Below are 16,795 nucleotides of genomic sequence, written 5' to 3' on the forward strand. Positions count from 1 at the left end.
GGCGGAGCTGGGAGCGGGGCTGCGCATCTTCCGCGATGTGAGTAAGCGGCGTCCTTGACGTGGACCCCCTCCTCCAGCAAAGGCAGCAATTGCAGGAGTGTGAAGGGGTAGGGGGGTGGATGGGGTTCCTTTTTCTTGTTTTGCCTTTTTTCCTTGTCTTTTTCTCTCCCCCCCCCCTTTATATTTTTTGTCTTTTTTCTTCTTTTATTTCTTTTTTTTTTTTTCTGGAGCCATGATTTCCTCCTTGGGGTGGAAGGGGCTGAAGCCCAGTTGGGCTGTGGGTCTTTTGTCTTTCCTTTTCCTTTTCCCTTCCCCTTTCCTTTTTTTTTTTTAATGTTTTTAACATTTAAAATGTTAATGAGGGGAATGAGTTTGCTTCTGATGGCGTGCATGTGTGAGGAGAGCAGGTTAGTTAGCAATTGGGGGTGGTTAGGAGAGGCACTGGGTGAAAACACTGTCACTTTTCAAAATACATTGCTTGGATTTTTTTTTTTTTCTTCCCCTGTGCTTTTCACTGAAAAGCATCTCACGCTGCAAAAGTTCTTTCCCAAACTGTGCAGGCTCCCTCCCATCCCATTAGATCTTGATGGATATCAGGTGCCCAGGGTTGATGTGCAGAACGACCCTGAGTCGCTCAGCCCTTTGAGGAGGAGCCCAGCAAGGTGCCTTCCTGCTCACCTGGCCATCCTGCCCCTCAGGGGTGCTGTGCTAGAACACCATTGAGGGCTCAGCATCTCACAAGATGCAGCTGTAAAGTTTTTTATCTAAACTTGCCCAGCACAGAGCCTTTCTTGGTCCAAGGTGAGTCCTGGATAACAGGCAAACTCCCACCCAAAGATCTCCGAAGTATCCTCTGTCCTTGATGAGAGCTACAAATCTTCAGACCAACTCTACTACCAACTCTGATCTACTTCAGACCAATGCTTATACCAGGGTTAGTCCACGATATCAGCTGGAAATGGCATGTTCTGTATTAAAGATTGTCTTAAGGACTCTCTATCTAGATATTTTCTCTAATGTGCCCACATAAACTTCCCCAACATTTTCCTCAAATTATTTCAAGCAGCCCTTAATGAAAGCCACATCTCATCTCCTGATTGCTCTAGACTCCATAAGAAATCATTTAAATTAGACTCTTTGTTGACTTTTATTAGTTCCACTCAAGTGTATAATGAAAAATGTAGCTTTTTGGTCTTATAAATACCTCTTGTAAGAGAAACAAGAGAATTACAGGCACATATCGCAAAGACAGAAGAGAAACCCAAGCTGCCAGGAAAGAGTTAAAAAACATTAAATGGAACCAACTCCCCAGTTTAACTCAGCACACTGGGTTAGGAAACTGCAGATGGTCAGAATACCTGATAAACTGAAAACTTTTCATTTCACCCAAAGTAAAAAATTTCATTCAAATCAAAATTATTTGTTTAATTTTCAGCAATTTCTTAAACCAGTGTCAGGTTCATATTTCTAGAAAAGCAGGTGCCATTCACAAAAGTGGTGAGGAGGAGGGCGGGGGACTGCTGCTGTACTTCTGCTCTTACATCTGGAGGAAAACCTTAAATTGAAACCTAGTCTCTGCCTGCTTCAAAGCAGGGACTGGACGCTGGGGGCCCTTCCTCCTGTGAGGGTACACTCATATCACAGATATTTGGGGGTGTGCAGCTCTCTGATAACCCCTCAGTGAAGTGCCTCCACCTGTATAAACACTTTACTGCATATTAGACCAGGCAGCAAGAGACAGGCTGTAAGGCTGCACAGAAAGGGCGCTCAGGTCCTGGTCCCACTGCGAGCTGGGCAGAGATCTAATGAGAGTGAGACCTGATTTCTAATGCAACCTCCTCCCTGCTTTTGTGTCAAAGTCCCTATCAAGCGTCCAAAGGATTTTAACATTTCCATAAGGGTTTTTTTAATTCATTGAAATCAACTAATCTGAAATTTAAATAATAAATAAAAAATAATTCATTGAAATTAATTTAAAAATAAAAAACATAAATTACTTATGCAGAAACTTTTGCCACCTTTGACCCATATTTACGGGGCACTTCTGGTAGATTGAAACTCCACTGCTACAGCTGTCCCAGTCCTATACATCCATAAGCACAGCCTGAGCAGCCAGCGCTCTTGCTCGCATAGAGGTCTTGCACAAGGTGTGGGCTGCATCACCTGGTGTGTCTGTAACACCCGTGTGGCTCTGTATGGGCCCTTGCTACTCGTGGCACAAGTCACTGGTCTTCTGTTAATATTGCTTGGGTCCGTGCTGGGCATATTTATCACCTCGCTGAAGCACACCTTGCTCTTTCCCATCAGACATGCTCGCGCACGTGCCTACAGCGGGCAGCTCAGCCCAGGCACCTGCAAGGCGAGGAGCGGGATTTCAGCACTAGCCCCTTTGATATGCATCTGCTTGGGGGCATCCACTGTTCCCTTTTATCCGGTATAACTGGGCAGAAGAAAGCCATTAGTTCTCAGAGCATCGTGTTTCTCCACCCTCCCAAATTTCACACATCTCTCCACTTCCAGCTGAAAATCTGCAAAACCTTTCAGCCTGCTGGCTTTGCCATCTCTGTTAACATACAGTTGCTAACTCCAGAGCAGCACCAAGTCCTACAGGCAGCACGGTGGTGGGTACCTTGACAAGCAGGCTGACTTTTCCTTCAGGTGACACAGAAAGGAAACCAGGCTGCTTGCCAGTGAGATAGGAGAAATACCAACAATGGGTCCCTGAAAAATCCAGCCAAACCTGCCAGGAATCTAGGACTGTATTTTACCTGTTAAGGATTGTAGAAAGAGGTTTTATTTTATTCTAATAATGCTTTCAATGATCTTTCCTTTGCTCTGTATTTGGTCTTTTAGTTCTCATTAGGAGAAAATTTCCAGTTTAAGAGTAAAAATTTCAAACCCCTAAGCAGTCTAATCCTCATACTGAAAATTGAGTTGCAATATATGATTTTTTTGGATATATAGGGAGGGAAGATGTCATCTTACTAAGTTCATTTCATACTTTATGTGCTGTAAACTTGGTCCAATGCAAAGTTCAGCTTAGAGACTATAAGTGAAGTCCTGGATGTGGGTCACAATTTTGTTAGTTCCCCGCCAACCCCACCTGACTGAGTACAGTCATGAAGATGCTCCGACAGAGCTTGGCAGCTGGATCCTTGGGTTTCTCATTTGGTTTCACCTCTAGGAGCAGAGCAGTTATGGCACGTGCTGGAGAAGCTCTTTAGATACTGCTAGCAGTTTATCAAACCGGAGAACATTTCCTTTGCTGTCAACTCTCAAAAATATATGTGCCCATTTTGAAACTCTTTCCTTTACTGATATTCACAGCAGCAATAGAAACTATATTTGGAAGATTTGCTTTCTTCCCTTGTCTAAACTTGTTATAGCGTTGCCCGGATAACTCCCCATTGCGGCTCAGTCTGAAGTAGCGAAGGGGACTACATCCAGAAACGTAACAGGGTCACAGTGCATGGCAATTGCACATATCTGAAGTGTCACATGATGACCCATGCCACAGCAAAAACACCTCATCCAGAGAGCAGGGAGCAAAGAAACTGGAGGAGACCCCTCTCTGTCACTTCCACTCCCTATCCCCAATCGCTTCTCCAAAGCGTGAACTAATGTGGTGGTACCTGCGATGGGACTCCAGCAGGGTCAGGCGGGCACAGCAGCATGTCACCGGCAGTAAGACAGGGCCGGTGCACCTGCATACAGCCTAGGATGGGTTGGTGCTGTATGCCCCCGCCGATGGCAGGGCTGGGCCTGGAAGGCTCTGCCACCTCTCCTCACGGGATGCACCCCTCAGGATCATCTTCTCAGACTTTGCACGAGATGTTACAGGCTCTTGCCTGTGTATTTAAATAGCTTCTCCAGCATGTGCCAGTTACAGTGGGGAGAAAAGGCAGACCTGCAGACTGCGTGGGTAAGCTGGGGTCACATACGGTTTTTGTGGCAGAAGTACTGCAGCAAAGGATCTACAGCAGGCACCCCCGCGCTGCCCTTGCCTTCCCAGCTTATAAACCTCTACGCTTTCTCTCTCCCCTTTCTTCTGTTTCTGGTTTGCACTCGTTATCAGAGCAATCCTCAAATTTGCTCCCACACATCTGATCTCGCTGCCTCCCACACCCAGTCTGATTCCTTCATGCCACCCAGCTCCTCTCCTGACTTAGCCCTTTGCTTCCTCCACCCACACAAACCCTGAGTCTTTCTCACCATCTCAGATGCTCAGCACATACTCCCAGCTATCATCTTTTCTCTGCTTCTTTAAACCACTTCTCTCAACCCCAAATCCAGTATCATGGTAGCCATACGGTATCAGGTTTTGTGCCTGAACATCATCCTTATAAGTTATGCACAGACTAGAAAATAAAGCTGGTTCTTATTATGGTCTTGGTTTCCTGTGCACACAAGCACCAGAGGAGTTAAAGAAAGCAATACTCTGAGGGAAGGATGGAGACACACTAAGGGCTTTTCAATTTTATGCAGCCTTGTGAAAATATGATGTAGAGCTCAAACTATAAATGCCCACTAAATGCAGCATTGTGTGCTATTAACCCATACAAAAAAAAGTGATTCTGTTCTCTCTCTCTTTTTGTGTAGATATTAAGAAGAGCAGACAAGAATGGTAAGACTGGTCATGCATCTTCCCCCTCCCTTTGGAAAAAAAAATCCATCATTGATTCAGCATTTTAAGTCATGCTTTAAACATCCTAACAGGAGAATGAGCCATCCCTCATGTCGTTTTATGTTTTATACAGGCTCCATACAATGTATTTTGTTGTGCACTGATCCTCCATACGGGTTCTTTAAGGGCAGATCTTGTGCTTTCACAATTTGGCATGTGTTTTTGATTTGCTCTTTGGGCACACGTGTTTTCTTAGTGACGTTGTGTTCACAAGAAGGTTTGAAATACTTGTTAGTAGCTCCATCTTATTACTTTTTAAAAACACCATAGGCTGTATCTAGCAATCAGACTTGTTTCCTACATTTTGCAGTTATGTATTTGTTCAGCGTGTCAGTAGGCAGAATAAAGTCTTCAATTCAATTCACATATTTATAACACAAAAGTCATGAGTTTTTTATTATGTTCTTAATCAGAAGTTTTGCCCTCGTGCTACTGATTGATTTTCCTTCCATGCATATTTTTTCCCTTATTTAAATTCAGTAAGTTGGAGCATGTTACTGTAAGGCTTCACAAATGCTCCTGTTTTGGCAAAGGTCCTTGCTGTAAGGACCACAAGTATAACCACTGGAATTTTTTGCTGGTATACATAGTCATGGTCTTGAACCTGACTTTAACTCCTTTTCCCATCTCAGAATTGCTGCACAATTTTGGACAAGTTACATTGTCGTTTTTGTGCCACATATCCCAGCAGAGAAATGAAGCCTCCACTACTTCCCTGCATCACACAGAGTGTGAGACTCGGTATGTTTGAGGCTATGAAGAGCTTCTGTAGCTCTGCAGTTACCATAACAGTATTTATACTTAACTCAGATAACCAGTTAGATCTAGCAGGGCGAGAAGGAAATACAAGCTTGCAATTATTTAGCACTGTAATACCAAAGTACGGGAAGAAGGGAGATGCGACTTCTTGCAGAAGCACGGGCCAGACTTCAGTCTTTTCCTGAAAGCACTGAAGAGTGTCAAACCCACAGCTCAGACAGGTTTAACCCTGACAAGTAATTCCCACTCAATCCTCAGAAAACAGGTATTGTACAGGTTCAATAAAGTGTACTCTCAGGTATTTAAAGGCATAATGGATACTATTGGGAAAATCGGAGAGAATCACCTTCAAGGAAGAACTGTTGGACAGTAAGGGGCTACCGTACGGTTTGAAGGTATAGCTGAGCCTGTCAGATAACCATTTATTGTTGCTGAGAGGGCAATCCCACCCCCACAGCCCACCTCTGGCTGCATATTCCTGCCCCAGCTCGTGTGCAGCAACTGGCACTTCCCATTAAACCAAGGCAGGCTCCTTCACAGAGCTCAGGGACCACAAAACCCATCAATGTGAGGGTTTTTTGTTAGTGGGGTTTTTTTTATCTCCCTCGGTCAGCTTGTCAGTGGCTTGGAAGGGCAGTGATGGTGCAGGCTGAATCCCAAGGTGAGGGCTGGAAGGGGGAGAAGGACCTTTCCCTTCAGCCGTGCTTTTCCAGCTTAGCTATGTGCCAACCACAGCCAAGCTTTGCTGGCATCCCCCGCAGACCTCCTCGCAGTGTTTGGAATAGATGTTTATGTGTCTACCCTGAAGACTGATGAGAGTCAGAGCGCACGGTGCAGAGGAACAGTCATCATCCCCCTGGAATCAAAAAGAGCCCCTGCAGCTTCATGTCCCTGCCCTGGACTTTGAGCTCACACTCTGTCCCAGCCCTGGTGGATCCACAGCACTTCGGTGGTCAGGAAGACTTCCAGTCCTCAGTAGAGCTACCCCACAGTTTATTATTGATACTTGCTATTAAAATAGGGGAAACAGCTCACATGAGCAGTGACAGACTTGCTTGTTCCAGAACAATATGAAGCCACGTCGGCCCTAGAGACTTTGGTCATTGGAGTTCATACCTATATATGGATCCTTTACAACATATTATTGGGAGAAAAGTGGTTAAGTTCAGCCACTTTAGTTCTATTAAAGTCCATGAGCTTGAAATGGTTTCAGCTCTTACGTGCTTAGTTGTGTTTGCTCAACCATCAATTGTCCGTGGGACTTCCACTTTGCTAATCTAGCACTGCTCGGGCTCATGCCACATTAATAAGGAGGAGATTTGTTTTAAGGCTGGGATGTTAAGTACCTTCTCAGAAAGTGAACACTCATCTAACATGCTTACACTGTTGTCAACACAGATTATTATCTTTTGTTAATGACTAATGACACTTTCAGTGTCACTTTTCTGTCCTGTGGGAAACCAAGTATTGGCTTACAGTAACAAATACTACGTTACTGTCCATGACACGCTCCTGTTAACCCATACACTTTTAATAGGACTTTCTTTACACTTTATTACACTTTAATAGTGCTTTCTCAGAGCTGCCATATTAATTCTCTGTGAGATTAAAATACCCAAAAAAAGTTTATCATCAAAAACCTTACTAGATACTTGCTTGACAGCAAGAAAAAAATACATCCAAAAAGTAGATCAAGCTGATAAATAGGAGTGTTATAGGAGAGAGCATTCTTACTATGAATTTAGGGACTGTGGGACTTCAGGTTAGCCTTCCATGACAAGGAAGGAGAACTACTCTTGCAAAGACAATATAAAATAAGAGAACAAAAGAGCCAAGAAATCCTGCTGAATTGCTGTTACTCAAAAATACTACAATGATTTATGACAGCTGGGTTTAGTTGAGAAACTCCTTTATCAAACAGTCATTCCCCTATTTGAAAGAAGCCATACAAATGTTGTTTCTTTTGGGGTGGTGGCTTCTTTCTTTGCCAGCCCAGGTACATACATCATTCTGTTACCCTCCTGTTTCTGGAAATATCAGCTATGCACAGCTTCCACGAGAGGATCAGCTTCATAAACTCTATAGTTCTTATTTCATAGCTGAGCAGCTCCACTCTGTATGGAGCACATCCATGCTACTCCCATAACTGAAAAGGTCATGTGATTTTCTTAGAGGGAGAACAAGGCATAGGGAAGGAATATCACGTTTCTAAGAAATATATGATTCATTATATTGACAAAAGCAACAGAAAACCCTGAGGGAAAAAAAGCAATTTCATAAAGATGAGATGTTGCACACTGACCTTTTTGGAAAGGAGAAGTTTCAGGTTTGCATGTCAAAATGAAGTTTTGGTCAAGTTTACTTGGCAAAACTCCATACATTCAAAGGAAAGCTAATTTGGAAAAATTCCAGCTAAAAGGGAAGTTCTTCATTTGTTTCATTCCTTTTGCTATTTAAAAAAAAATCAAATTCATTAAATTCCTCTCAAAAAGTAAAATCTTGTCCCTAGCCAGCAGGGACAAGAAATACGGAAAACTGGAACAGCCAAATGCAGTCTGTCCTAATCAAGATAATTTTTACCTCCCTCATCTCACAGGCAACAGCAGTTGCCCCACACACATGTGACTGCAGCACCTATATATGCTTATCCTCCTGCTTGGCTGCATGAGGTGTTTCTCATCTTCTGATATGCTAAGAAGGACGTGGGGCACCCCATTAGCCTTGCAGTGATTTGCAATCAAGTGAAACGATATCAGTTGTTGGTAAAGGTCACCCTGGGGCCTCTCCTGATCGTGCAGCTTTGACATGTGCCCTATTAGTATAGCCTCATGCTATAATTCCCTCCTGTTAGCACAGGAATGGAAATTCAAATATAGACTATGTTGCAGAAATCCAATCACAAACAGTCTGACTGTCAAAATGGAAAAGAAAAAAGTAATAATCTACTGAGAATGCAACTCTCAATCTTGCACGAGTAAGTCTTCTTTCAGCTGAGGGAAGGTGCTTCAACACTGATGGTTCAACACTGACCATAGTCAGGGAGTACCACAAAATAACTAGAGAGCAGTGCCCTGCCTTTGCCTGCATCATGGTGGGGGTCATTTCTCTTCCCGTCTTCCTGTGGGAGAAGAGGGCTGCTCTTCCATTTCTACTTTATCATCTCCAGCTTTTTCTTGAGGGGAGCCTGGCTGCTTCAGGTCTATTCTCTCATGAAGGTGAAAACTAATGAGACTGAGCCCAGTGGCATGCTTGCCTGGCTGTGGGCTGCTGAGCATATGTGTCAGCACAATAACCGCCCTTTAAGGCAGGAGCTTCCTCTTCTGCTCTGGGAATATGGCATGCCCTGGCATTTAAAACTCCCCTTAGCACTTTTCAGTGTGGAAATAGCTATCCAGTTAAACTTGGAGGGAGGAGAGAGTGACCCCCAGCCACGTCCTCCAGAAGGAGGACCTCTCAGCTGTCTCTCTCACCTCTACAAGTTTAGAACTGGTATTTGATTATGGCCTTGTTCCAAACTTACAGCTTCTGCCCCCAAACCCCCGGATCAGCTCCAAGCAGGAGTTAACTAAAAAGGGCAGCTCTAATATGACAGGTTTAGAAAAGATAGTCTGTGTATAGATGCTGTCATTGATTTGCAAATACAAGTCAGTTGTTATGAAAAAGCACTGAGTATAAGCTATATTGCAAACATCCTTAAAGCTCCTAAAAGGAAGCTATTTGAAAACACCGTAGGTAATATCTGCTATAGAAGCAGAGGTTTTTTTAAAAAAAAAAGAGCCTTAACTATAAGGGGCACAGTAAACAGTATGCTGCAGGCAGTCAGGAATGACTGCAACCAAATGAAGGAAAATAAAAAATTGACTAAACAAAGCTAGACTAAAGCTCCAGATATGGCCAAACCTGTATATCAAACACCCAGATTACACCAAAGCAACAAAATATTATTAATGCCAGAACCAGCGCATTTATGTTTGGTTTCATTTTTTCTCTGACATTTCAAACAAGCACTCACTGAAAGCTTCCCCCCCCCCAAAAAATGTGGGGTTTATAACTGCATTGAACTAGAATCTGTAAAATGAAAAATATAGTCAGATGAGACTAATCTTTTCATTCTGTCATATTCAGCACCCCCTGATGTCCATGATAGAGCAGGGATATCACACTTTTAAATGTGGAATTGTAAAACTGTATAGCATGATAATACTAACTGTATCTTCTCACCTGCCTTTAGCATAAGAAATTATATAGGAAAAGTCCCCCAGTGCCCTCTGTAAAACACACAGCACTCCAGCAGTAACAAAATTCTTGTTGATTGCAGTGGCCTGGGGATTTCAGACCAGCTCTAAAACCATGTGAACATTAGCCCGACAGAAAACTGCAGGTCATAAATAAAGGACTCTTTAAAATAAGGCAACAGAGTGAAGCAGTAGCATCCTATAGCTTCCACTGGTGTCAGTGACCAAAGGTACTGATTCATGGAGCGTACACATTTGAGTCACCTGACAAGATTTCCACAGAATAACCAAAAAGCCACCAAGCTGCACCTGTACGATGATCAAAAGGAAATCTCACAACACTCACTCTACAGTCAGTTTTGCAGAGATCAAAACAGGTGTTTTCATATTCATTATTTATTGACAGTGTCATTGCAGGACAAACACTGACTTTGCACGTGAGGCTTCTACCAGCTGTGTCTGCTCATGTGTCTCCAGGTGAGCTCCGGCAGCGTGATAGCTGCCTCACTACAGCAGTCCTCAGATGGTGACTTCTCAGTGGCTCTAGCTTGTAGCCCAGAGTGCTAATTTAAGTCATCCCAGAGGACTGAGTGAATATGCCTGGGAGAGGCAGGGGAAGCACCTCAGGAAGGGGATCTCTTGAATCACCCTAATGTGAACCATCAGAGTTGGCCTGGAGGCTCTCTGAAGATCGCCACTTATGGGACTAAACTTTTTTTCAAGAAAAGTTTTAGAGTTACACCAAAGCAGGGCGTGCCAAGTCCCTGATTTCAGCATTTTTTCCTCAGCCAGTATCTCCTAATCTGGGTCCACAACATCTTGGCATCTCATGAGGTCTTCAGCTAGCCCATAGACTGTCCCCAGCAGTGCTGCATGGTGGCAGCTGCAGCAATGCATGGGCTTTCCCCTCCATACACATGGACTGGCCAGATATGTCACAGGGTGACCCAGCTCTTGTGTGCCCTTCCTTGAGAAAAAACGGCTATGTGCAGGAATCCCTTGGGGAAGCTTTATGCACCATGATACCCGGAAGGGCCAGGTTTTAACATCATAGTGGACACATTTGAGCTATACGTTTCCTGGATGACTTTACAGAACATATATTCTGAATGGGAGCCAGAGCACAGAAATTCTCTGAACTGCAGCATTCCTGATTTGAGCTCCCAAGTTATTCAATCAGTAGTGGTAAAATGGATTTGTAAGGCAAAACCCTTGTAGCACAGCCTCCAGGGACTCTCGCCATGCTGCTGCTTGCTTCCTGACCATCTGGATCCACTGCAGAAACTTCCCTGGCTCCTGTTTCAGAGACCAGGCTCTGCCTGGGGTGCGATTCCCCACCCCACCTCCCTGGGTCCGTCAGGTGCCCCAGGGCTGGACTCTGCACTCCAGATTCCAAACATTATTTCTATAAAGACAAAATGCCTACTTTTAAACCTAAACCCTCTCCCTGTTAGCCTAGTCCCCTTGGGACCACTTGGATACATGTGCTAAGCTTTTCCAGCATAACAGCTAGAATAATGGCTCAAAATCATTATTTCTGGTTATATCAACACTTGATACAGAGCAGAGTCAATGAAAGCTAGTGCATTTGCCTAGAATCTTTAAAGCTTCAGCCTACGTCTGTGCTTTTTCTTATGCAACCCCTTATGCCTGGGACCTAATGGATATTATCAGCATATGCTTTGGCACACTGAAATTTATTATTTTGGCAGCTCTTCCTTAGTCTGATTCCAGCCTATGTGCCATGTGCAAATAAATCAGTTTTTTTTGCAACTTTTTGCATCTGGTTCAGTCCATCTGTGTCTGTTGTCATGCGTGTGTCCCCGCTATCTCATTTTCTCTGTGTATAGGGCAATATCTTTTAGCACTCAAGTGCTCTGATGCAAACCTTTTACAGCAGGTATGGACTATCAGTTCCTTCCAAAAAGGCAAGTCACACAGCAGGTCCCTGGGAGGAAGTGGGCTGGGAGGAGGACCCACATTTACGCTGCCTTCCACTGTGTTTGCTTCAGCCATGCAGGGGACTGTGGCCTGAGTGAGGCACTTTAAGGCTTTAAGTTCTTCGAAGGCAGCCAGATTTCAAAAAGCCATAAAGGGTTGTCACAACTCCCACGAGGGATTTAGGAAGTCAGCTCCTATTGAGAACTGTGAGGGCCTGGATGGGGCTGCGGTTTTGGCCCTTGCCTTTCCTGTGGCAGAAGTGACTGCTTCATTTTGAGCACTGTCATTTCCTAGCCCCTGTTGTACCTTCTTGGGGAATAAATACTTTCTGCCACAGGGGATATTTCTATTTATTGGTTTTGCTTGCTATTATCTCTTCTCCCTTTGCTAAGTTTTGCCCTACAACGGCAGAGGACTGTGCTCGTAGAGCCCCAGACCCTAAATAACCTGACTGCCCTGGTAGTGTGCACGTTGCCAGCCTGGAGGCAGGCTGGGCACCGTCTCATTGGACCAGGACAGTGCCATGGGCTCTGCTTTCCAAATCCCATGCTGCCAAGGTGGACCCCAGGATGAGCTTTAGCCCAGTGGGGTTTTTCCTTCCAATTGCCATAAGCTCTTCCATGTGGCTCTTCCAATTGCAGTAAGCCCTAGAGCTGCCATTCAGCCGTATGAGCTCCATCTGATGTGGCTCCTGCTGTAGAAAGACTGCTTTGGCGGTCCTCCGTGGAGCCCACAGGCATGTTTAACTGCTAGGAAAGGCTCACAGTCCTAACAAGAAGCCCAAAATAGGTGGGAGCGGAAGCTGTTTTGTTGCCCTCCAGCATTTGCTGGCATCTCTGCAAGACATCCTGCTCCTCTACATCACCATTACTTCCTTCACTGGCTGCAGAGTCACCATTTGCCATTGTCTTTGGGCACATAGACTCCAAATATATACGTGCCCTTGTTCATTATTTGCTTGATATCTTTTCACTCACTGAAGTCATCTTGCAACTCAAAAAGAAGAGTATGTGTGTGGCTTTCCTCTGTCAGATATGCTGTTGTCTACTGAAGTCATAAGCTATCCAGAATGTGTCCTGGAGATTACTAGTGTTTCTGGGATGGACTGGCTGGGGGATATCACTTGGGCCTATTTTCACGTTAAAACATCTATTCAATAGAGAGGTGAACTTTACTGAAATAAATGTAAGAATGCAGTTGTAACCTGAAGGAAGGCTCCCCTAAAACACCGTGTAAATATATTTCTAAACTTGCAAGTGCTACATGGGGAGAATCATTTTATTGTTTATATTTTTGTCTGCCAGTCAGGAGTGGTTTGGCTCCAAGGACAGGCAACTGTGCCTGTTTTTGAAGAAACCCCGCTTTTGAATGACGTCAGAGAAGATGATACACAAAAGCAAGCAAGGCTTGCAAAACAGCTTCTTTGAGATAACTTGCCAAGGCAAACGCTGCTGAAGGTTGATTCGTCTGAGGGATGCATGGCTTCAGAGAAGTTTGTCTTTCATGAATCATCCATCCCCTGTCGCTTTGACAGTGGCAAGGATTGAAGCATCTATAATAGAGGTTTCTGCTCAGCTGCTCTGAAGCACTTAAACCAGACAGTATTTATCTGGGAGCTCCACGGGCAGTGAGGTGTGCCCCAGGGAGGCAGTGCTGTGGATACATAATGCAGCCTTTAAAATAAAAGCCATTCTTGACACTTGAAAAAAACCCTGGCTAGGGAAACGTGTCTTCAATTAAACGGCACAAGGAGCACTTGTTAGGGGTTGGGTCTGAGCTTCATCTGAGCACTGAGGAAGTGCAGAGGTGGCCTGGGCCACCGGCAGCTGAGTCCCCAGCAGCACTAGCAAAACAGTTACACTCATACAAAGTCAGAGAAATGCCCTGGAGAATCAGAGCTTTTTTCAGTAAACGTAACTGTATGAAGTCTGTAAGTAACCGAATAGGTTCAAACCTCCTTGGGTTTTGCCAGCAACAAGCTCAGTGATGTTTTAGTCAATGTCAATAACATTCAAAATGTTATTGAGACTAAATAGCAATGAAGCAAAAGGCAATGTCTGCTCTTGGATGATAAAATTTAAAGAAAAGAGCTAAAGTGCCCAATCTGGCTGTTGGCAGATCATTGATTATCTGGATTGATGTAAAGCCAATGATCCTGAAGAACAGAGATAAACAGACAGATGTTTCAGGTTTTGTGTCATAACCGGACTGCTCTATGAGTAAACTCATAATACGTTTATCTCAGGAAAGTTGCCAAAAATCACTAGTTTCTTGAGTATGTGTATAACTTGCATGCAAATCACCCTTCCCAGCAAAGGCTGAAGCTGCAGAGGCAGTTTGATTAACCAATCGATTGTATCTGTATGAGCCAAAGGAAGGATAGCTGTGAAAAGAAGCTCATTTCAACACGCTCAATATTTGATATTTCTTCTCTGTAACCAGTGCCAAATGGCAGATGTATTTAGATTCTCAATTAGGTAATCATGGCAGCTCTGTCAAGGAAAATTGCCTACCTTCAACACAGTATTGTGCCATCTTGGTTTTTAGCTCTTGTAGATCTTGACATTTTATTTTGATCGTAATGATGATTATCTCCAGCTACAATCTGTCTTTTCATATTAAACATTTCAAAATGTTTTTGTTCAAGCAGACATTTAATTTGTACAATTTTGAAACCTCTTGAAGGTTACATATTTGAAGCCATATATTCAAGTCAAAGAAATTATGAAATAATAACAAGTAGAAGAGTGAGGAAACTCCTCAGCTCTACTCTTCAAATCTGCATGCTGTAGTACAGCATGTAGTTACAGGATTCAGGTGCTGCCTTTATAATAGATTCTTCACCACTATAAAATTAGGCCACAGAATGTTGTGGATTAGTCTGGTGCTTAGGACATCTTAGTCTTACCCTCTACAGTTGTTTAGTGCCCTATGAGTGACTCAGTATGTTACTGAAAGAAGAGAAGGAGACGTGAACTTAAATTTAGTGCTACCCAAAACAGAATTATGAAGTGTTAGGCTTTGAAAATATTCTTTATGCTTCATGCAAAAGCTCAATCAGTTTAGATAAATTATTACCTAACTACCACTTAACCATTCAAACTTCTTCCAAATAAAAGCAAAAGGTGGATCTTCTTTCTTTGGCTTTTGTTTGCTGATTATCAGTCTTGCATTTAAAACTCACTACACTAGTCCATGAGGAACAAATTGCCCTAATTGTTTTAATGAAGTTACGGATTTGCCTCATCCTGACCCATGCACTTCTTCTGAAGTCATGCCTGTACAGCAAAGAAAAGAGGACAGTTGTTCTTCAGGACAGAAGCCAATGATGTCAGCTGTTACTGAGGGATCCCTGATGAAATCTCGTGGACTTCTGTGGGGTCAGCTTTCCATTTACAAACTCCTGTCTTTCATTTTTTTAACATCCTGCTGACAAGCATTAGTTGGTTTCTCACATCACTTTCTAGACAATATGTCATTCAAAGCCCCATCCAGGCTCTAGGTCATTTCAGCATGCAGAATTATATATCTTCCTTTAATTGATTCCTTCTCCTCAGCCTTGAATCATATACTTAGGAAAAAATTAGTTGTGCTGACTGTCATATGTTGTTTAAATAGTCATTGTGATATGATTAGAGGCCAGAGTTAACAAAGTCTAATGCTCCTTGCACCCCAGAGTCCTACTTTCCAAAACAGACAATAGCCTAAGTCTGCCACTTCTGTCACTACAGCCACAGCCACGCTGTGGGTGGGACAGGCTGTCCAAATTGCGGCACATTTTATCCACTTCTGACATCACTAATCAAAAAAAAAAAAAAAAAGCATGGAAAATCTGCAGTATAGCAACTTCTCTGGGATTATCAGACATGCGTAAGTGAGGTGAGATACAAATACGATCCCTTCTTCAATGAAATGCTGTAGTAGTTATTGGAATACCCTTTAGAAAGCATTGATGGTTGTGCAGAGTTTGATCTGACAAAAGGAGGGTAGAGCCTCAATCTGAAGTGGTAACATCCTGAAAATACCAGATGAATTAATCTGCTTAACACATCTCATCTCAAGGATTTTGCCTCATGTAGTCAAGGGCTTGCTATAATTAAAGCTAACTTCAGAAACAGATGAAACGGATTCCACTAAATAATGTAGTAGAGAATGTAATAAGAACTTTATCCTCTTGAATTAATGTACATCCCATTACTGTTCTTCTAAATGTTATCATATGGTACTTCCCCTCCCTCTGAGTCCCATTAGTCCTGCAGACACTTCCTAACTGCATGAATATGTTATTGATGATGATCAGGACCCATGTGGTGACGACAGTTTTTGTCCCAAACAAATGAGAACAGCAGATATTTAGAAAATAAAGTCAACTTCATAGTTGGGCTTCACTGTATATTAAATGGCCAATTCAAACTCCATCTGAAAATCCATCTGAGGATTTTGACTGACCTCTGATACATGTCCAAACCAGTTTTCTCATTCCTATATTTTGGGGTAATCTCCAGATGAATTACATGCTGGCAAATTTCTATAGAAATTTATTATTTTCTATGCTGACCAAGAAAATGAGCTGAAATTCTTTCCAGTGGAAGACGACACAAAGCTGGCTTCCTATTCCATCAAACTTCTTTTTAATTTATTTTGTTAATTACACACCAAGCATAGAACTTTTTGGGAAAGATGTATTTTATGAAGAAAGAATCAAAATGCTGCAAACCAGTGCAGTGTACTGATTAGTGTCCTTAGCTAGAGAGGAGAGCCAACGTCAGATCCCTGCTGCTATTGAATTGTGCACTTGAGTCTCAGTCTCCCATGTGGGAGGCAGGGAGCAGAGGAAAGAAAGAGGGGGGAAAGGAAAGGGAAATAGATAGCTGAAGAAACTTTAATTGAACTAACATGTTCCTTCAACAAATGTTTGCTTTTGCATTTCCCTGGATTTTCCCTGTCCCACTCCATCTCAGGAGGTCACTGATCTTCCATGCAGAGGTGAGGACACAGGCAGGGAGCAAGTAGGGGAAATGTGGGGCAGGATGGGGACAAGCCAGAGTGAATGGGGTCAGGGCAAAGACAGGACTGTATTGATGTGTTTGTCAGTAGAGACTTACCAAAACCAAAATATCTTTGCTTGAAAGATAAGAAGGAGGAAGATTGACAGAGTTACCAGCAAACTGGGAAC

At 43.2% G+C, this 16,795-nt stretch overlaps 1 protein-coding gene across 1 annotated transcript in view; it reads left to right on the forward strand.

The window, feature by feature from the left end:
• Nucleotides 1-6: 6 nt before the first annotated feature.
• The window catches only part of NECAB1 (N-terminal EF-hand calcium binding protein 1), a 70,920-nt gene continuing 54,131 nt past the window's right edge, over nt 7-16,795 (forward strand). The window contains exons 1-2 of the mRNA XM_009275455.2: nt 7-37; nt 4,600-4,624. The gene's annotated coding sequence lies outside the window, so the exon portion shown is untranslated. The remainder of the gene's footprint in view (nt 38-4,599; nt 4,625-16,795) is intronic.

Source organism: Aptenodytes forsteri, unplaced genomic scaffold (assembly GCF_000699145.1).
Source record: "Aptenodytes forsteri isolate BGI_AS27 unplaced genomic scaffold, ASM69914v1 Scaffold208, whole genome shotgun sequence".
Taxonomy (NCBI): Eukaryota; Metazoa; Chordata; class Aves; order Sphenisciformes; family Spheniscidae; genus Aptenodytes; species Aptenodytes forsteri.